Source organism: Lepus europaeus, chromosome 6, assembly GCF_033115175.1.
Source record: "Lepus europaeus isolate LE1 chromosome 6, mLepTim1.pri, whole genome shotgun sequence".
Taxonomy (NCBI): Eukaryota; Metazoa; Chordata; class Mammalia; order Lagomorpha; family Leporidae; genus Lepus; species Lepus europaeus.
The window spans coordinates 93058771-93080438 of NC_084832.1; the positions used below are offsets into that span (position 1 = coordinate 93058771).

General features: G+C 43.0%; 1 protein-coding gene across 2 annotated transcripts in view; it reads right to left on the reverse strand.

Moving 5' to 3' along the window:
- WASF3 (WASP family member 3) overlaps positions 1-21668 on the reverse strand; it is a 143582-nt gene that overhangs the window by 52444 nt on the left and 69470 nt on the right. For both annotated transcript variants that reach the window (XM_062194574.1, XM_062194575.1), the window contains exon 2: positions 21352-21448. The gene's annotated coding sequence lies outside the window, so the exon portion shown is untranslated. The remainder of the gene's footprint in view (positions 1-21351; positions 21449-21668) is intronic.

Genomic DNA, 21668 nt, shown 5'->3' on the forward strand with positions numbered 1-21668 from the left:
GAGCTAGAGGGACGTGCAACAGCCTCACAAGGAGACCCAGACTTCCAGCTGAAGGAGGCGGACAGTCCGAGCTTGGTTTTCAGATGAGTCAGCTCGGCGTGTGGGTGCCAGTCACAAATGGACTGTGGCTCTCCTCCAGCAGCACTCGGGATGGCCTCAGAGACAGTGGGAGGAAACCTTCCCACCAGGTGGACTGCAGGCAGTACACCAGGTCGTCTGCTTCAAGCAGACAGAGAAGAAGCCTGAGCTGCAAATCTGTACAATCTTCGGCAGTGGCCAACAGCCTGGCTGTGTGTTCAGGGGACTGGGAAGATGAGAGACAAGGAGGTCTAGACAAAGGCATGTGGGTGGAAATCTGCAGTGGGCACGTGAAGACGTCTGTATTAACTCCTACCGGAAAATCTCCCCCCATGGAAGAAGCACTCAACAAGAAGTAGACAAGGGGCCAGTGCTGTGATATGGCGGATTAACCCTCCACCTGCGGCGCTGGCATTCCATATGGGTGCCGGTTCTAGCCAATCCAGCTCTCTGCTCTGCTCTGGCCTGGGAAAGCAGTGGAAGATGACCCAAGCGCTTGGGCTCCTGCACCCATGTGGAAGACCCAGAAACAGCTCCTGGATTCGGATCAGCCCAGCTCTGGCCATTGCAGCCATCTGGAGAGTGAACCAGAGGATGGAAGACCTCTCTGTCTCTCCCTCTCACTATCTGTAACTCTACCTCTCAAATAAATAAAATCTTTTAAAAAATAATTTTAAAAAAGTTTCAAAACATGCCAGCCTCAGTCCTTGGTCCCTCAAGAAGTGGCCCAGGGGGTTCCCACACACGATCTCAACTGTCCCTTTATAGGGGAGGGGGTTTGGGCAAGGGCTCATCACTCCCAGCTCCACAGGTAATAGCATGTACCAGATCACTCAAAAGCAGTCAGCCCACTGAACTCTTAGGGACAGTTTCTGTCCCAACACACCTGAAGATGCCCCGAAGCCAGGTCCAGGATACCTGCAAGGAGGGCTGCGTTTTCCACTGTGCAGTCTGTGAAATCAGAGACCTTGAGAGCCAGGGCATGGAAGCAGGAATGACACAATTCCCACCACTGCCGAAAGCTCACCAGGACCTCTGTGCTTCACATCCCTGTACCTCTGGACTCTGCAGGCAGCTCAGGGGTCTGACACACGACATGGCAAAGGCCCCACTACTCTTGAGTTCTAGCCGCCACTGTAGTACCTTGCAGACATTCTGTCAAGGCACAGAAAGCAGAGTTGTCCCCATACTGGCAGAGGAAATTGATTCTGACCAGTGGCAGGAGGAGGACCACATTCACACACACAAGACAGGGAGGAGTTCCGGTGATAATCCAGGCTCTCATACATGGAACCCTACATCTGCTCCCGGGAGGAACCAGATGACTGACTTACGGCCAGTGTTTGCTGTGCAAATTCTGTGTGTGCACATGAGCCCCACCTGCCAATATTTCCAAAAGTGCCTACTTAGATTGTGAACTCTTCCGGTGCACATGGCAGGGGGTGGAGGGGAGACTTCCTTATTCTCTGCACTGTTTATGGGCTTCCATGTGGAACAATTTTGTGTTTTCTTCTACCGAGACCCTGGCACAGGACTGGGATTCTAATTTCTCTCTGGTGAGTTCTTTTGTTTTGTTTTGCTACTACCTAGAGTCTCAAGCAGATGGCAAACTATTTCTCCAGGTTGGTGAGCACAATTTTTCTATTCAATTTGTAAGGGGTCTGAGAATTCTTTGAAAATGCTGTCATATACAGCGCCGGTTATAGCTCGCTGCCTTAGGTTAGCCCAAGACACAGTTGTATGAGAGCAGCTTTTCAGCCAGGCCTGAGCCCTGCTGCAGTGTGCTTGGCTCCCTCTGCCTTCTTCTCTCCTGACATCTACAGAGGCACAGTTCATTTCTTCAAGCACAGCAATGGTTTTATTATTATTATTATTTTTTATTTTTTGATAGGCAGAGTGGACAGTGAGAGAGACAGAGAGAAAGGTCTTCCTTTTGCTGTTGGTTCACCCTCCAATGGCCGCTGCGGCCGGCGCGCTGCGGCTAGCGCATCGCGCTGATCCGAAGCCAGGAGCCAGGTGCCTCTCCTGGACTCCCAAGCAGGTGCAGGGCCCAAGGACTTGGGCCATCCTCCACTGCACTCCCAGGCCACAGCAGAGAGCTGCACTGGAAGAGGAGCAACTGGGACAGAATCCAGTGCCCCGAACGGGACTAGAACCCAGTGTGCAGGCACCGCAGGCGGAGGATTAACCTATTGAGCTTCGGCGCCAGCCAGCAATGGTTTTAAGTATATGTTTTTATCTGTCTGTCTATGTGAAAGGCAGAGTGACAGAGACAGAGAGAGAGAGACAGATCTTCCATCTACTGGTTCACTCCCCAAATGAACATGCAAAGGCCAAGGCTAGAGCAGGCTGAATCCAGAAGCCCATAACTCCATCGTGGTCTCCCACATGTGTGGCAGGGACTGAAGTATTTGGGCCATCTTCTCCTGCCTTCCCAGGCACGTTAGTAGGGAGCTGAATCATGGCCGGCAGGTCCTTGGGCCCTGCATCCACATGGGAGACCAGGAGGAAGCACTTGGTTCCTGGCTTTGGATCGGCGCAACACGCCGGCCGCAGTGGCCTTTTGGGGGTGAACCAATGAAAAAGGAAGACCTTTCTCTCTGTCTCTCTCTCTCACTGTCCACTCTGCCTGTCAAAAAAAAAAAAAGAAGAAGAAGAAGAAAAGAAGAGAGAAGGATGAACTGGAGGCCATTAGTTACATGAAATAAGCATGCACAGAAAGACAAGTTCTGCGTGATCTCACTCCCATGTGGATTCTAAATAAAAGGTGATATCACAGAAGTTAAAATACGATGGTGTTTACCAGAGGGTGGGGAGAGAAGGAGAAGAGAAGAATGGGGAAAGGTTGATCCATAGGTATTAAGCTATAGGTGGATAAGAATAAGAAGTTCTAGGTTCTATCGCACTGAAGAGTTACTATAGATAATGTAATGTGTATTTCTTGATTTAAAAAAATACTACAAGATAGGATTTTGGAAGTTTTCAACATAACAAAATGTTAAATGCTTCAAGAGATAAATACATTTATGCTGATAGGACATTACACAATATATACATATACTAAGCATCATATAGTACCCCATGAATATATACAATTTTTACATCTGTAAATATTTTTAAATGAGTAAAACACACATTTCCACATGTGCAGTGTTATATTTTATCCAGTAGCCTCATTTGTTTAAAGGGATCTGATTAGCTAATTTTACTTCCTATTGTCACTGGTAAGGAATTGCTAAAGAATTTATTCCAAAGTCTATTTTGATATTAACACAGCCATCCCTTCCCATTAGTATTTACATGGTATAATCTCTTTTTACTTTTTTATTGTCTAAATATTTATTTATGTATTGATTTGAAAGGCAGTTAGGGAAGGAGAGGGGGAGGGGAAAGTGAGGGGGAAGGGAGGGGGAAGGGAGAGGGGGAGGGGGGAGGGGGAGAAGAGGGGGAGGAGAGGGGGAGGGGGGGAGGGGGAGAAGGAGGGGGAGAAGAGGGGGAGGAGAGGGTGAGGGGAGGAGGGGGAGAAGGAGGGGGAGAGAGAGGGAGAGGGAATCTTCCTTCCGTTGGTTCACTTCCCAAATGGCCACAACAGCCAGGGATGAGCCAGTAGGAAGCTAGGAGCCAGGAACTTCATATATGTCTCCCAAAAGGAAGGCAGGGGCCCAAGTACTTGAGCCATGTTCCGCTGCCTTCCCAGATGCATTAGCAGGGAGACAGATGGGAAGTGGAGCAGCCAGGACTTGAACTAGCACTGATATGGGATGCCAGCATTGCAGGTGGTGACTTAACTTGATGCACCATAACACCAGCTCTAATCTCTTTTAATTTAAACTTTGTTTTCATATTTGAGCTTTTCTTAGCATATTTTTAGGTCTTCCTTTGTGATCCATATTTTCAGTGTCTGACTTTTAAATGGGGCATTACATTCTATTTAATTAATATTTGATCTTACTGAATTTAAACCTATCTTGCTTGTGTTTTACATTACTGCCATCCGGGTTCTGCTCCAAAAGCTGTTTCCTGCCTGCTTTTCCTTTTGTCTTATGAAGTCATTTTACTGTCATTACTGGCTTTTATTACTCATTTTTTTAGTGGTTGGCCTAGAGCTCACAATTTATATTTATCTTATCACATCTCCCTCCTGACAATACTAAACTACTGCATGCATAGTGTGTGTCAAGTATAACATTAGAAGACTTAATTTTACATATCAACTTGGCTGGACTAAGATGCCCAGATAGCTGGTAAAATGCTCTTCCTGAGTGTGAGGGTGCTGCTCCTGGAAGAGATTAGCAGAATTAGCAGACTGAGAAGACCTGCCCTCAGCCATGAGGCTGGGCATCATCAAAATCAATGAGGGTGATTTCAGAATATGGCCCCCTTAAAGTTCCCCAAAAATCCCATCTGGGTCACCATATGAAATCAGACTATGGGGTGTCATACGATAGCATCGTATGCTTATTAATAAATCCCCAATATTAATAAGCCTGTGTGGGTTCTTGCCAAATCTTCAGAGAAGAATTCTGAATACCGGCATAAATGAACAAGGCAGCATGATGCATTTTTTTAGCTTTTATTCAGTGAGAGAAATGCATAGGAGAGTGAGGGCTTTACCTAAAACAGAGGGATAAATCTGGATTCATACCTGAGTACCAGGAGCCTGCCACGTGGAGGAGCATCGAGGCCAAGAAGCATGGGGAGGTGGCCCAAAGGCCACGCACCCTGGAGGCGCAGGGCCACAGCAAGCCCCGTATTGGCAAAAGACCAAGGAAAGGAGAGGACGGGCACACCATGTCCCAGGCTTTTAATCGGCTTTCAAGGGGGAGTGGTTAATGAACCTGATTGGCCGGTGGGTGCACAGGTGTGGACAGGTAGGGGAATGAGGTCACACAGGGACATGGTGAAGGCTGGTCTTCCAGCTCACAAACCTAATCATTTTATGCTATATACCTGCCTACAACAAGGGCACAAACAGAACAAAAAGGTGGTAGAAAGATGGATTCTTTCTGAGCAGGAACATCCATCTTTCCCAGCTGCTGGATGTTGGAGCTCCTAGTTCTGAGGTACTGCAACCCCCCTTCTCCCTCCTAACCCCAGCTTCTGAGGCCTCCGGCAGTGTACTGGCAGGTATACCGTCAATTCTCCCAGTTCTCAGGCCTCCAGATTCAGACTAAACTACACCACTGGCTTCCTGGGTCTCCAGCTTGCAGGTGGCAGACTGGGACTTCCAGTCTCCATAATCACATAATTTTCATAAAATTTCCTATAATGTGTATCTACTATTAGTTCTGGTTTTCTGAAAAACCCTAGCTAGTACAATGTTTTTCCATTTCCTCCCTCCATGCTTGGTCCTATATTGTCATATATTTATGTTAATACATTATTACAGTTTTTGCTTTAGACAATTATCACTTAAAAAAAAAAGAGAGAGAGAGAGAGAAATATACAACTGGGGTGGGCACTGTGGCACAGCAAATTAATCAGAGTGCTGGTTCAAGCCCCAGCTCTGCACTTCCAATCCAGCTTCCTGCTAACACACCTGGGAAAGCTACAAATGATGGTCCAAGTATTTGGGTTCCTGTCACCCACATGAGAAATGAGTGGAGTTCCTGGCACTTGGATTTAGCCTGGCTCAACCCTAGCTGTTGTAGGCTTTTAAAAGGGAGTAAACCAGGAGATGGAAGACGCCTCCCTCTTTCACACTTGATCCTTTAATACATTACTCACAGTGATCTTAAAGTCCCTCTCCGAGGCCAGCGCTGCAGTGTAAGAGGTAAAGTCACCACTTGCAGTGCTGGCATCCCATATGGGCACCGGTTCAAGTCCTGGCTGTTCCACTTCCGATCCAGCTCTCTGTTATGGCCTGGGAAAGCAGCAGAAGATGGCCTAAGTCCTTGGGCCCCTGTACCCACGTGGGAGACCTGGAAGAAGCTCCTGACTCCTGGCTTCGGGTGGGCCCACCTCCAGCTGTTGTAGCCACTTGGGGAGTGAACCAGTGGATGAAAGACCTCTCTCTCTCTCTCTGCTTTCGTCTCTCTGTAACTCTACCTTTCAAATAAATAAATCTTAAAAAAAAAAAAAAAAAGTCCTTCTCCAATACTTCTTATATCTAAGGTATCTCTGGGTCTATTTCTGTCGATTGCTTTACCTCTTGATTTACAAAGGGCTGTTCTCGCTTGCCTTTTGTCTCAGGATTTTTTGCTGAATGCATTTGTGGAGAAGAGACTAAACAGTATTCCTGTCTGCAAACAGCCTTGTATGGTTTCCTTGTTGGCCAACACTAAAGGGTAATGATTAAGTCAGTCTCCTCGGTGTTCAACAGAGATGTGTTGCTATTGTTATCTGACATACCACAGTATCAAAATCTTCTAGTGATGGACTATTACCTTGTACACAGCTGTCAAATTTTCCTCAGTGTTCTTGGTATACCCTGTAATCCCTCACTCTTTGGCCACAAAGGTGGTCCTTCTCCACAGTCTTGCTCTCCAGAGAGGTCCCTGCTTGCACTGGTCCAGTCTACACACTAGGAAGGGTCTGTGCACCTGGACGTGAGAGCACAGCTTTCTCAGAACTGATGTCACTGCACGTTGCAGGTGTCTTGCAGCAGCAGCCGACTGCCTCCTGCAGGGCTGTCTCACCAAGGAAGGGTCCGTCTGCCTCCAGACCTGCCCTCATCTTTCTGATGAGCACCCAGGGGAGGTCTGTAGAAAGGAGCCTGTGAGGTACAAACTGCCCTTGTTTCTGGGTTTCACCATTTTTCTAAACCAATGTATTAGTTCACCTCCAGCCTTTAAGAACCCATTAACTTGCTAAAGATTTAGCTGGTTTCTTACCCTGGTCTATGGTGGTCACCTATTCTCCCTGTGTCCTGCTTCGTGTAACAACATGTGAAACAACAGTCCAGTGTCTTGCTCTACCCAGGAGGGCTTGTCACTCATGAAGATTTAAGAAGAAATATTATTTTATAGATCATCCTTTTTGCTTTCTTCCAACAGAAGTAATGTTTTCCTGTAACTTTTTCCATCCTAATCGGAAGAAAAACTCTGCCATCACAGTAAGAACAAAATTAATGTATCAGCCTCTTCCTTTTTTTAGGACTCTAAACTGGAACTATATTCACAAAGGAAGAAAACCAGTAAACCGACATCCTTGGTGAGCACACACTTGAAACATGTGAGAACCCCAAAGTGAACAAACTATTCTGGGAAGAAAAGAATACCACCACTGTACTGGCACAGATAATAGCTTTCATGTATCAAAGTTACTGTGATGGGTCATAAATTAAACTGAAGCCCACAACTATGGTCATTCCCAGGGTGTGGTACCACCGCAAAGACGGCGGATGGCATTCAGAGGAACATGTTACCTGCACTAAGTCCTTATTACCGATTTTAAAACTATAATACTAATAGTTAGATCTAGATGGTTATAAAAATTGAATAGATTTTTGTGATAGCTTTAAAGATGTATTTATTTGAGAGGCAGAGACAGAGACATCTTCCATCAGCGGGTTCACTCCCCAAATGGCCGCAACAGCCAGACCTGGGCTGATCTGAAGCCAGGAACTTCTGGATCTCCCACTTGGGTGCAGGGGCCCAAGCACTTCTTCTACTGTTTTCCCAGGCCAAAGCAGAGAGTTGGATCAGAAGTGGAGTAGCCAGAACTCAAACCAGCGCCCATATGGGTTGCTGGCACTGCAGGCAGCTGCTTTACCCACTCACTATGCCACAGCACCGGCTCCTGTGACAGATTTCTTTCTCCACTCTGCAGCCAGAAAGACTATCCTGTGAGTTGTGACAGCATCCACAGCTCGCAGATCCTAATGGTGTTAATGATTCTGTCTTTTCTATTCCTGACGCACTGGTAACCTTTGCTCGGATTTCTGCATGCTAGGCAATTAGAGTGTAGTACACGGCAGAGATAAACCTTGTGGTACAGACTGCATTATACACTAAACATGTATAAAACTATTAAAAACTAAATGTGTGTATGCTGCAAATGTTTGGCTTTTTATATCAGATGTATTTGTAAGTATGTGTTTTGTCCTCAGAATAAAAGTGATCCAACCAGAAGTGGTCCTATCCCGGTGACCACATACAGTGAGGGACACAGTGCTGGACCAGGCCCTTTGTACTCCACTGTGCCCTTTCCATTTTGAAGGGCAACAGCTGTGTCGGCCTACCTGGGTTTTACAGAACCCTGCTTGGAGTCAGCTACCTGACACTGCCCAGCTGTCACTTATCACATCACATTCTCACAGCCAAAGCAGGGCCTGCGCTTCTTCACCCTCAACCTGTTAAATTATCCCCTGGAGCTCCACTGCCTACTTCCTCCTTCAGTTGTGATACAGGGAAGGGGGAAAGACCACATGGAATTTAATCAAGCATTTCACTGGGATAAATGTTTACATTTGGAGCATGGCCTGCATGTTTCTGCTAGGACAGGAGACGGGAAAGCGTAGTGAGCAACACTGGATTAACACCTGGTAGACCTGGGTTCTAGTCTCAGTTCCGCCGCTAACGTCGCACAATGTTATCTACGCACATTTCTTAATCACCGTGGGCCTCGGTTTCTTGCCCAGGAAAACAGATCTGCCCTCTCCAGTTCCTCCAGCTGTGACGTGCTTTCTCCCTCAATCACTTAGGCTGGTTCTCAGAAACTCTAGTATCAGATTCACCTGCTGTCCAAATACTCAGTACATTTTCATTATGCTTTCGTTTCAAGAAGTACAAAGAATGAACAGACAAAAAAAAAAATGAACAAAATCGCTTTCTGGGAATTAATGGCTTAGTGGGAAAGACAGACTTAAATAAAGGCACAATGCAGTGTGATAGCACCAAAGGTATTTCTCATACCCAGAAATTAAAACACCACTAGAAAGACTGTTCTCAGAGGACATGGGAAGGGGCTAACACTGCATGCCCCACCCTGTAGCATCAGGCCTGGCACACTCCACACACACTACAGGATGGAAGGATGAAGTTCTCTCAGGCAGTATTCCATTATTATGTTTTTTAATGACTGGATCTTTGCTACACACAGATAACCTCAACAATTACATAGTCAGTGTCCTGGGTGTGTGGGGAGAAGGGGCTCAAACAAAGCTTCTGTTCCAGAACTTGCCATCACTTCTTTTTTTTTCTTTTTTTCTTTTTTTTCTTTTTTTCTTTTCTTTTTTTTTTTAGATTTAAGAGTATTTATTAGAGTCACAGACCTCCAGCCAGAGTGAAATGGAGTGGGGGCTTCGAAGAGAGGAAATAACCCAAAGGTCTTGTAGCATTTGGGTTTCTAAGTACATTTTGAAGGGAAAAAAAACTTGACAATCAAATTGGCATTCAGTTACCAGGCGAGGACAAAAACCATCAAAAGGCCTGATTAACAATTCTCCATCCTGTCAGGTCTGCAAGAGTGGGGTAGATAACTTGTTTTCACAATAATCCCTGAGCTCAAGAGCTCCCTTGCTATTCTCATGGTAAATTTGGAGAAAGGAGGAGGACAGCCTATGTGTTCTTGCTAAAGATAATGTTTTGGGAAGCAAGCAAATATTTTACACCCCAAAATCCATGGGGAACTCCTAACTACCTATTAGCCAATCTCAAGTTGAGGAAAGGATTGTTCTTTGTTGCAAAGATTGTGTTAAACCTGAGGTACTCTTCAGTTTTCCTCTCATAACCATACTGCTTCACCTCAGAGACTAGGTGTATATTCTCATCTTAAACTTAAGGTTGCCTGGCAGACATCAAGTGGAATTTGAGTAATCAGGTTTGCACTGAATTACGGTTCTTGGAGATGTAGACAGAATGCTTCCCTGGCCTGTAAAATAGGATAGGATATACATATCTGCTGTTTCAAATTTGGTGGTTTCCTGGGCTAGTGCTGTGTAGTCTAGTCTTCCTTCAGATGCTGGGCAGTGGCAGCTCCTACTTGGCCCCACGATCATGAGGGTAAAGAGCCAGGACTGGACAGTGTGCTGTGCTATTAAACTAGGATGTTGCGTAGGTGAGGTGAATCCAGTGCTTTTTCAGCTTATCATGGGCTTAGTCACAGAACAGTTGTAGCCAGAAAGTACAAAACAGTGAGATGGGGGACACACAATAACAAGAGGGTTCTTGGGGGTTGAGGGAGCAGATAAAAACCATCTAATAAGATAATACATGTCGGCCGGCGTCATGGCTTAACAGCTAATCCTCCGCCTTGCGGCGCCAGCACACCGGGTTCTAGTCCCGTTCGGGGCGCCGGATTCTATCCCGGTTGCCTCTCTTCCAGGCCAGCTCACTGCTATGGCCCGGGAGTGCAGTGGAGGATGGCCCAAGTGCTTGGGCCCTGCACCTGCATGGGAGACCAGGAGAAGCGCCTGGCTCCTGGCTTCAGATCAGCACGATGCGCCGGCTGCAGCGGCCATTGGAGGGTGAACCAACGGCAAAAAGGAAGACCTTTCTCTCTGTCTCTCTCTATCCACTCTGTCCGTCAAAAAAAAAAAAAAAGATAATACATGTCTAATATCAATGGAGCCTTGGAGATGTAGACCAATTCCACACTTTCCCGTCAGAGCTGACTATTCGTGGCCAATGGTCAGGTGCCTGGAGAGTTAGAAATTGGGAGGAACCTGCAGGGACAGAGGGAGGAGGAAGCATTGAAGCATTGTACTAGAAGGCAAAGGTTACTTGGATACTGAGCAGACAATTTTCTCTACCTTGGCTGCCTTTATATCCTGATAAGATGGAGAAATGAAGGAGCCTTGTTCAGTTGATCTATTTACAAATGGGGGTGGGCTAGCAAACAGGGAAATCTAATAGAAATGGATAGATTCCTAAATTGAGCCAAGAAGACATAGAAAACCTAAATAGACCCATAACTGACACAGAAATTGAAACAGTAATAAAGGCCCTCCCAACAAAGAAAAGCCCAGGACCAGATGGATTCACTGCTGAGTTCCACCAGACATTTAGAGAGGAACTAACTCCAATTCTTCTCAAACTATTCGGAACAATCGAAAAAGAGGGAATCCTCCCAAATACTTTCTATGAAGCCAGCATCACCTTAATTCCTAAGCCGGAAAAAGATGCAGCATTGAAAGAGAATTACAGACCAATATCCCTGATGAACATAGATGCAAAAATACTCAATAAAATTCTGGCCAATAGAATGCAACAACACATCAGAAAGATCATCCACCCAGACCAAGTGGGATTTATCCCTGGTATGCAGGGATGGTTCAACATTCGCAAAGCAATCAACGTGATATACCACATTAACAGACTGCAGAAGAAAAACCATATGATTCTCTCAATAGATGCAGAGAAAGCATTTGATAAAATACAACACCCTTTCATGATGAAAACTCTAAGCAAACTGGGTATGGAAGGAACATTCCTCAATACAATCAAAGCAATTTATGAAAAACCCACGGCCAACATCCTATTGAATGGGGAAAAGTTGGAAGCATTTCCACTGAGATCTGGTACCAGACAGGGATGCCCACTCTCACCACTGCTATTCAATATAGTTCTGGAAGTCTTTGCCAGAGCTATTAGGCAAGAAAAAGAAATTAAAGGGATACAAATTGGGAAGGAAGAACTCAAACTATCCCTCTTTGCAGATGATATGATTCTTTATTTAGGGGACACAAAGAACTCTACTAAGAGACTATTGGAACTCATAGAAGAGTTTGGAAAAGTAGCAGGATATAAAATCAATGCACAAAAATCAACAGCCTTTGTATACACAGGCAATGCCATGGCTGAGGAAGAAATTCTAAGATCAATCCCATTCACAATAGCTACAAGAACAATCAAATACCTTGGAATAAACTTAACCAAGGACATTAAAGATCTCTAAGGTTTTGTAATTTTCATCGTAAAGAAAGAAACAAAAGAGGATACCAAAAAATGAAGAAATCTTCCATGCTCATGGATTGGAAGAATCAGTATCATCAAAATGTCCATTCTCCCAAAAGCAATTTATACATTCAATGCAATACCAATCAAGATACCAAAGACATTCTTCTCAGATCTGGAAAAAATGATGCTGAAATTCATATGGAGACACAAGAGACCTCAAATAGCTAAAGCAATCTTGTACAACAAAAACAAAGCCGGAGGCATCGCAATACCAGATTTCAGGACATACTACAGGGCAGTTGTTATCAAAACAGCATGGTACTGGTACAGAAACAGATAGATAGACCAATGGAACAGAACAGAAACACCAGAAATCAATCCAAACATCTACAGCCAACTTATATTTGATCAAAGATCCAAAACCAATCCCTGGAATAAGGATTGTCTATTCAATAAATGGTGCTGGGAAAATTGGATTTCCACATGCAGAAGCATGAAGCAAGACCCCTACCTTTCACCTTACACAAAAATTCACTCAACATGGATTAAAGACTTAAATCCATGACCCGAAAGCATCAAATTATTAGAGAGCATTGGAGAAACCCTGCAAGATATAGGTACAGGCAAAGACTTCTTGGAAAATACCCCAGAAGCACAGGCAGTCAAAACCAAAATTAACATTTGGGATTGCATCAAATTGAGAAGTTTCTGTACTTCAAAAGAAACAGTCAGGAAAGTGAAGAGGCAACCGACAGAATGGGAAAAAATATTTGCAAACTATACTACAGATAAAGGGTGGATAACCAGAATCTACAAAGAAATCAAGAAACTCCACAACAACAGAACAAACAACCCACTTAAGAGATGGGCCACGGACCTCAATAGACATTTTTCGAAAGAGGAAATCCAAATGGCCAACAGACACATGAAAAAATGTTCAAGATCACTAGCAATCAGGGAAATGCAAATCAAAACCACAGTGAGGTTTCACCTCACCCGGATGAGAATGGCTCACATCCAGAAATCTACCAACAATAGATGCTGGAGAGGATGTGGGGAAAAAGGGACACTAACCCACTGTTGGTGGGGATGCAAACTGGTCAAGCCACTATGGAAGTCAGTCTGGAGATTCCTCAGAAACCTGAATATAACCCTACTATACAACCCAGCCATCCCACTCCTTGGAATTTACCCAGAGGAAATTAATTTGGCAAGCAGAAAAGCCATCTGCACATTAATGTTTATTGCACCTCAATTCACAATAGCTAAGACCTGGAACCAACCCAAATGCCCATCAACAGTAGACTGGATAAAGAAATTATGGGACATGTACTCTATAGAATACTACACAGCAGTCAAAAACAATGAAACCCGGTCATTTGCAACAAGATGGAGGAATCTGGAAAACATCATGCTGAGTGAATTAAGCCAGTCCCAAAGGGACAAATATCATTTGTTTTCCCTGATCAGTGACAACTAACTGAGCACCAAAGGGAAAACCTGTTGAAGTGAAATGCACACTATAAGAAACAATGACCTGATCAGCTCTTGTCCTGTTGATGTACAATGCAATACTTTATCCTTTTTAGTATTTTTTGTTGTTGTTATTGTTCTAGTACTAGTGGTTGAACTCTGTAATTAACACACAATTATTCTTAGGTGTTTAAATCTTAACTGAAAAGTGATCCCTGTTAAATATGAGAGTGGGAAAAAGAGAGGGAGGAGATGTACAATTGGGGACATGTTCAATCGGACTTGCCCCAAATGGTGGAGTTAGAAACGTGCCAGGGGATTCCAATACAATCCCATCAAGGTGGCGTGTACCAATGCCATCTCACTAGTCCAAGTGATCAATTTCTGTTCTCAATTGATCACTCTGATAGGTCTAAGAGTCAAAGGGATCACACAAACAAGACTAGTGTCTGCTAATACTAACTGATAGAATCAAAAAGGGAGAGAACGATCCAACATGGGAAGTGGGATACACAGCAGACTCATAGAATGGCAGATGTCCTAAATAGCACTCTGGCCTCAGAATCAGCCCTTAAGGCATTCGGATCTGGCTGAAGAGCCCAGGAGAGTATTTTAGGCATAGAAAGCCAAGACACCCTGGGGGGGGGGGGGAAGGCCTAAAAGAAAGATCTCTGCAAATGAGATCCCAAAAGATGGCCTAAAGAATAGGCCATCAAAGGAGGAGGTACCTTTCTCTGAAGCGGGGAGAGAACTTCCACTTTGACTATGAGCCTGTCGGAATAAGATTGAAGTCGGCGAACCCTAAAGGCTTCCATAGCCTTGGCAACTCATGACTAGAGCCTAGGGAGATTACTGACGCCATAAACAAGAGTGTCAAATTGTTAAATCAACCATAGGAGTCACTGTTATGTCTCATGTGGGATCTGTCCTTAATGTGTTGTCCAATGTGAAGTGATGCTATAACTAGTACTAAAACAGTATTTTTACACTTTGTGTTTCTGTGTGTGTGCAAACTGATGAAATCTTTACTTAGTATATACTGAATCGATCTTCTTTATATAAAGATAATTGAAAATGAAAAAAAAAAACCTGGTGTTAAATTGGAAATTGCATAGAAAATTAATCAATTTTTTTTAAATATCATGTAGGATCTCTGTCTTTAATGTGCTGTACACTGTTATTTAATGCTATAACTAGTACTCCAACAGTATTTTTTCACTTTGTGTTGCTATGTGAGGGCAAACTGTTGAAATCTTTACTTAATATATACTAAACTGATCTTCTGTATATAAAGAGAATTGAAAATGAATCTTGATGTGAATGGAAGGGGAGAGGGAGTGGGAAAGGGGAGGGTTGCGGGTGGGAGGGAAGTTATGGGGCGGGGGGAAGCCTTTGTAATCCATAAGCTGTACTTTGGAAATTTATATTCATTAAATAAAAGTTAAAAAAAAAAACAAATGGGGGTGGGCTGGCAGTGCACAAGTGGGAGCTGAAGTCCAATATTGTCCTTTCCATGATCTGGGAGAGCTTGGATCACTTTGTCTTAATGTTTGTAAAATAAAGGAGTTCATCTAGATCTCAGAGATTCCATGCATTTTTTTAAAAAAATAGTATTTAAGTAGCTAGCTTTTCCAGGATCATCAATACAGGGAAGAAAAATAGTTCCTGGTGAAAGCATCTTTAAGGTTCCTGGGTTAGTATCCTGTATCTGAGTGAATTTGTTCAACAAAGGAACATAAAACAGATTGGCTCAACTATAAAATATATTGTACAGACCCCAATGTGTCTTGTCTGGTTTTGTGGTTACCAGGGCTTAAAGGGACTTAGAGATAAAATATGAATATATTTTAAAATATCTCACATCTAATGAAAACTTAATAATTTATTTGACTTTTAAAAATCCAAACTAAAATGGACATAACATAACACAGGATACAAAAGTCAATTTAAACGTAGGTATGGGAGATTAGAGATAAATGATGGCAAGTTCTGGGCTTTGTTTGAACCCCTTCCCCCCACATTAGACTAAGTCCCCCACACGCCCAGGACACTGACTATGTAATTGTTGAGGTTATCTGTGTGTAGCAAAGATCCAGTCATTAAAAAACATAATAATGGAATACTGCCTGAGAGAACTTCATCCTTCCATCCTGTAGTGTGTGTGGAGTGTGCCAGGCCTGATGCTACAGGGTGGGGCATGCAGTGTTAGCCCCTTCCCATGTCCACTGAGAACAGTCTTTCTAGTGGTGTTTTAATTTCTGGGTATGAGAAAATGCCCACAATAGTCAGGGCTGAGTCGTCAGGTCAAAGACGGGAGCAAGAATTCCATCTGCATCTCCCACATGGGTGGCAAGTGCCCAAGTACTTGGGCCAGGCTCATTAATAGGAAACTGGATCTAGAAGCAGAGTGGCCAGGACTCAAATCAGCACTCTGATATGGGATACTGGCCTCATCAGCAATGGCTTAACCCACTGTACTGCAATACTGTCCCTTCTCTTTTTATTACAAAAAATCTATGACAGGGCCTGGGTGTTGAGGTGCAGCAGGTTAAGCCACTGCCTGTGATGCCAGCATCCCATATCACAGCGTTGGTTAGAGTCCCAGCTGCTCCACTTCTGATCCAGCTCCCTGCCAATAATATGCCTGGGAAAGCAGCAGAAGATGGCCCAATTACATGGGTCCCTGCCACCTACATGGAGACCCAGATGAGTTCCAGGAGCTACTGCAGCCATTTGGGAAATGAACCAGCAGACAGAATATCTCATTCTCTGTCTCTTTCTCTGTCACTCCACCTTTCAAACAAATATAAATGAGTGAATGAATGAATGAATGGACTGGCATTGTGGCACAGCAGGTTAAGTTGCCACCAGCACCCAATATGGGCTCTGGTTCTAGTCCTGGCTGCTTCACTTCCAGTCCAGCTCCCTGCTAATGCACCTGGGAAAGCAGCAAAAAATAGCCCAAGTATTTGGGCCATAGCACCCACATGGAAGACCTGGATGAAGCTCCTGGCTCCAGCTGGGCCAAGGCCTGGTCATTGTGGCCATTTGGAGAGTAAGCCAGCAGATGGAGGATCTCTCTCTGTAATTCTGCCTTTCAAAGAAATAAATCTTTAAAAAAGAAATATCTATCACATATTTTTCTCTGCCTTACTTCTTTGTATCAATTATGTGAGAATGACAGTCACAGCATAAATTACAAAGGAAAATAAAAAATACCCTCAAAATTAACTGAAATTCTAAAGGAAAACAACGAATTCTAAAATACAAAACTGGATGATTTGAGAAGTGTGTAAAGAAAACTGTCCCTATGCCCTGAAATATCAAATGGAACCCTATGATATCACCAAATGTCTGCTGGTGATGATCAACCATGACCAAGTGTTGGCAATTTCACCAGAACAAACGTAACAAAACAGGGTAAGGTCAACAAGGCTGTGTGATCTACTGACAGCTCCACGGCATGTGCACAACCAAACTTGGGTCCCTACAAGAAATATCCTGCTGACATTCCTTCTGTCAACTAGAAACTGTGTTCATGAAATAAAGTTAACATAAATTAACTGGTTAGTTTAGTTTCCTATTCCTAATTCTACCAGCCACAAAAGCAGGAAGAGAAACATTAGATACCAATGTATTTCAAATTTGCACTTAGTCTCAACACATCCCACCCTGGCATCCTCTCAGCCCCATTGTTCTGAACAAACCCTGAGACAGACAGTGATCAAGAGGATCAGTCAGGACTTCTGGTAACTGTATAGAAAATCAACTCTAGGGGCCAGCATTGTGGCGTAGTGGGCTAGGCCTCCGCCTGTGGCATGGCATCCCATATGGGTGCTGGTTCTACTCCGGCTGTTCCTCTTCTGATGTAGCTCTCTGCTATGGCCTGGGAAAGCAGTGGAAGATGGCCCAAGTGTCTGGGATCCAGCAGCCACGTGGGAGACCAGGAGGAGGCTTCAGGCTTCAGATAGGCCCAGCTCCAGACGTTGTGGCCATTTGGGGAGTGAACCAGTGGATGTAAGACTCTCTGTTTGTAACTCTACCTCTCAAATAAATAACAAAAATCTTAAAAAGGAAGGAAGCAAGAAAATCAACTCTAAAAATCAAAATCATAAAGTTAACAGTAGTCCACTGGTTAAATGGTGAAATACAGCAACAGTTCACATAAGTGTGTTATATCCATTACGTCATTTATCTCCCATTACAACTTTAGAGTTTGGTACTGTGCCCATTTAAGAGATGGAAACGGTTCAATAACTTAGCCAAGTTCACATAATCAGTTAAGTATAAGAGTATATATTTAAAAACAGTTCTATCAGACACCAACATCTTACAATGCTTCTGCTACAAAGCTCCTGGAGTCACCCTCTGAGAGCCCACTGTCCATGAGATGCTCTGAGTAAAGTATTTCCAGTGCCTCAAACCTGTGCCAACATTATTACCCTCCTTTCCCAGCTCCAAGAACTGAGGTTCAAGGATTTACGTGGATTTGGCACAACCGCAGATGCCTGCATGTTTTTTTAATTTCAGCTAAAGGTTATCTATTAACAACTGCTGAGTGTACCTCCCTACTCACCCTTACAGCATGGCAAGTACTCAGTACTGTCTCCTGTGGTCAGTAATGGTCATTAAAATGGACAGGCCACGATTATTGTATCATACATTAGTTTAAATGTCAAAGCATTCTATTCAGGCTTGTAAGACTTTTACTACGAGGCACTTAGAAGTAATTCCAGTAAAACCATCCAGAGATACTAGATGTGTTACCACATAACTATCCCTGGAAGGTGACACTGGAATTCATATTTCCTTATCTGCTGCCACCCATCACGAAAACAGCAAATAACTGAAAATCACCGAGCTGAAATCAGTATGCATAGTACAAGGCTTACATTATTATACCAAACAAGTCAATACAGTCAAGGCAATAGACAGCAGGTATACAAAACAATGTTAACTCATCCAAAGCTAAATACTGTTGTAATACATCTAAAAAGTAGTAATTTTGTTTGTCCTCCCAGAATTTAAGGAACTTTTCACCTTGTTTCAAAGATCGCTTTTAAGTTAAAAAAAAAAAAAAAAAAAAAAAAAAAAAAAAAACAGAGCAGGGCCGGCGCTATGGCACAGCGGGTTAACACCCTGGCCTGAAGTGCCAGCATCCCTTATGGACGCTAGTTCTAGTCCCAGCTACTCCACTTCCCATCTAGATCTCTGCTATGGCCTGGGAAAGCAACAGAAGATGGCCCAAGTCCTTGGGCCCCTGTACCTGCTTGGGAGACCCAGAAGCAGATCCTGGATCCTGGCTTCAAATCAGCACAGCTCCGGCCATTGCGGCCATCTGGGGAGTGAACCAGCAGATGGTTCAGTGTAACTCTGACTTTCAAATAAATAATTTTTTTGAAAAAAGAGCAATTTAATAGAGTTTAAACCAATGCATACTTTTCAATGACCACAGATGGCTTTCCCAGTATAAGGATACTTCAGAAAGTTTGTGAAAAATGGAATTAAGAAGAAAATTTATTTTGCTGCAAAAAAAAATTTTTTTAAACCCATGCATGGTTTCATCATAATATGCACCTTCCAGGCACTTGCTAAAGACCCCTCATGTAAGCAGAAAAGGAAAAAAAGTGCCCAAATAAAGATCTCTCAATCACAGACGCTCACTTTTGACTTTAAAGAAAACAGTAACTTACAATCACAAGTGATACTGCCTGGCCTGCAGGATTTCCAGATTCAGATCAACCCCTGCCCCGCCCCAACGAGCGCGAACACACACACACACACACACACAGGCTGTAGACAGGGTCGGCTGGCATTCAGCATCCATTCTCATCTCCCCCTGCCCTCTCCCCTCATCACAGACTGCAAGGATGTACCTACAATCCTCAGGCTTCCTTATGAAGGGCATTCTGGATTCCACTGATTTCCTCTTTCCCTGTCTGCACTGACAAGGATTTCTGTACAGTGCAGGACAGGAACAACAGAGTGGCTCTCCTCGCCTTGCTCCTCATTTTAGGTGAAAACATTTAGTCCTCCACCAACAATTCTAAAACTAGCTGAAGGTTTTCCAAGGAAGCTGCCTTCATTCCCATTTTCCTGATGTTTTCCTTCTATTCCTGTGTTTCGGAGTTTTTAACACAAATGGATGAGGAATACAGTTAAATGCTTTTCTGTATCTATTGAGATGATCACAGGAGTTCTTAAAATTGTTTTGGTTCTGTCAATACTGTGAATTGCACTGATTTTTCAACTACTGAGGCAATCTTGTACTCCTGGAATAAAAGATACTTGGGCATGATGTATTGTCTCTTTTATATTAACTGTATTCAATTTGCTAGAATTTTATTAAATAAAATCTTTATTTTTTTGTAGCAGGACAATAGTGGCCTCACTAAGTAAGTTCACATTCCCTCCGTTCTGTTTTCTGAGAAGTTTGTATATAATTGTTTTTCATCTTGGGCAGAATTCAGCAGTAAGGCCATGTGAGCACAGAGCTGTCCTTGTGGGACGGTCTGTAATTACACACTCAATGTCTTTAATGACAGTTACATTCCTTCTTGAGTGTGGTTTGGTAACTTGTGTCTTTGATGTTATCTGTCCATTTAGCTGAGTTACCAAAAGTGCTAATTCTAAGTGGTTCATAATATTCCCTTATTATCCTGTAAGTAACTGTAGGATCCGTTTTAACAACCTCACATTCTCTGATAATAGGAACTTCTGTTTCTTCTTTTTTAGTTATGGATTAGGCTGGCTGTGGGTTCACCAATTTTACCCCATCAAAGAACCTGATTTTTGCATTCACTTGATCTTCCCTTTTTTCTTTTGTTTTCCATGTATTGATTTCTTCTTTTTATCAGTTCCTTCATCTTCTTGTACTAGATTTTAATTTCCACATCAGTGTCTGATTTCTTAAGGTGAAAGCATAGGTCACCATGTCAAAACTTTTGTTTTCCAAAATAAGCATTTAACATCATAAATTCCTCCTTAAAGCAGTGCTTTATATCCTCTGCTTTGATGCGTTTTCATTTTCATTCAATTCAAAATACCTTCTGATTTCCCTCGTGACTTCTCCTTTGAACCATAGGTTTTTAAAATGTGACAGTGCATTTCAAAATATATGGGGAATTCCCAGATATGATACCGATTTCTATCTTAATTCCACAGATATGTTCCTGAAAACTTACCTGTAAAGTGAAAGTATGGAAATCCAATTCGGTTCACCAAGGTCAAAGTGAGGAAGGCTGATCAGGCTCCAGCTTCTGGGTTAGCAACCTTTCCCTACCTTATGTTCTCTCTCTATGCCACTCAAAACCAAAAGACTGGTGACTCTCTCTCTACCCATCCAAAAACAGACACAGATTGGGGTAGGGGAAGGGAAGGAATGGAAATGCCACACACATCACCTCATTAGATTTCTGCAGCTCTGGAAGACGGGTAAGACACAGCAGCAATTCACTCACGAGGACAGGGACACTGGCCCTCCAGGTCTGCTGGGACTTCTTGCTCCTTATTTACCCCACAAAGAGTACAGAACACGGAAATCCATAAATAATACAAAACCTCATTTCAGACTGTGTTGGAACCACTCCACCTCAGTTTAGAGTAAATTACAGTAAAATCAACTAAGTTTTTAATTATCATATTCACTCTTGGGAAAATTCAGATGATATCAAACAGATAACATAGAACAAGCTAAACCACAGAAAATAAACAGTAAATGGATAAAAAATAAAAGGTGGAAAATGAGAACTCAGTTTAATAAGTATATATCAAGGCTTTTTTAATCTTTAAAAGTCCTTAATTATTAACTAGAATCTAATATTTATACACTAAAATACATTAACACCAAACATTTAATTTAAAAATTAATATGTTGCACCATTCTATTTCCAATTAAATTCCTAAGCTCCAATGCTACAGCAATTAAATGGCTTTTGGGGTAAAACACGCACATTCTTACCAGGTAGTTGTTGACTCCGGGGATCTCAGCAATTTCCCTCAGGTGGCATTACCACTTTTGGCTCAGATATTAGTAGTGCCAGCAATCAAAATTAAAACTAGAAAGAAAAAGAAAGACATTAAATATTGGTAGGCAAGTCTTCAAAAAGTCTTCCATTTAATTTTCACATTTGAACAAATTTATTGGTGGAGCTCTAATTCCAGAACTAGTCCTTTTTTAATTAGCTCAAACAAGGAGCTAATAAGGTATGTGAATTCCTACATAATTCTAACTACTTATCCTGGAATCACTTTGGAAATTAACTGCAAGAACTCAAT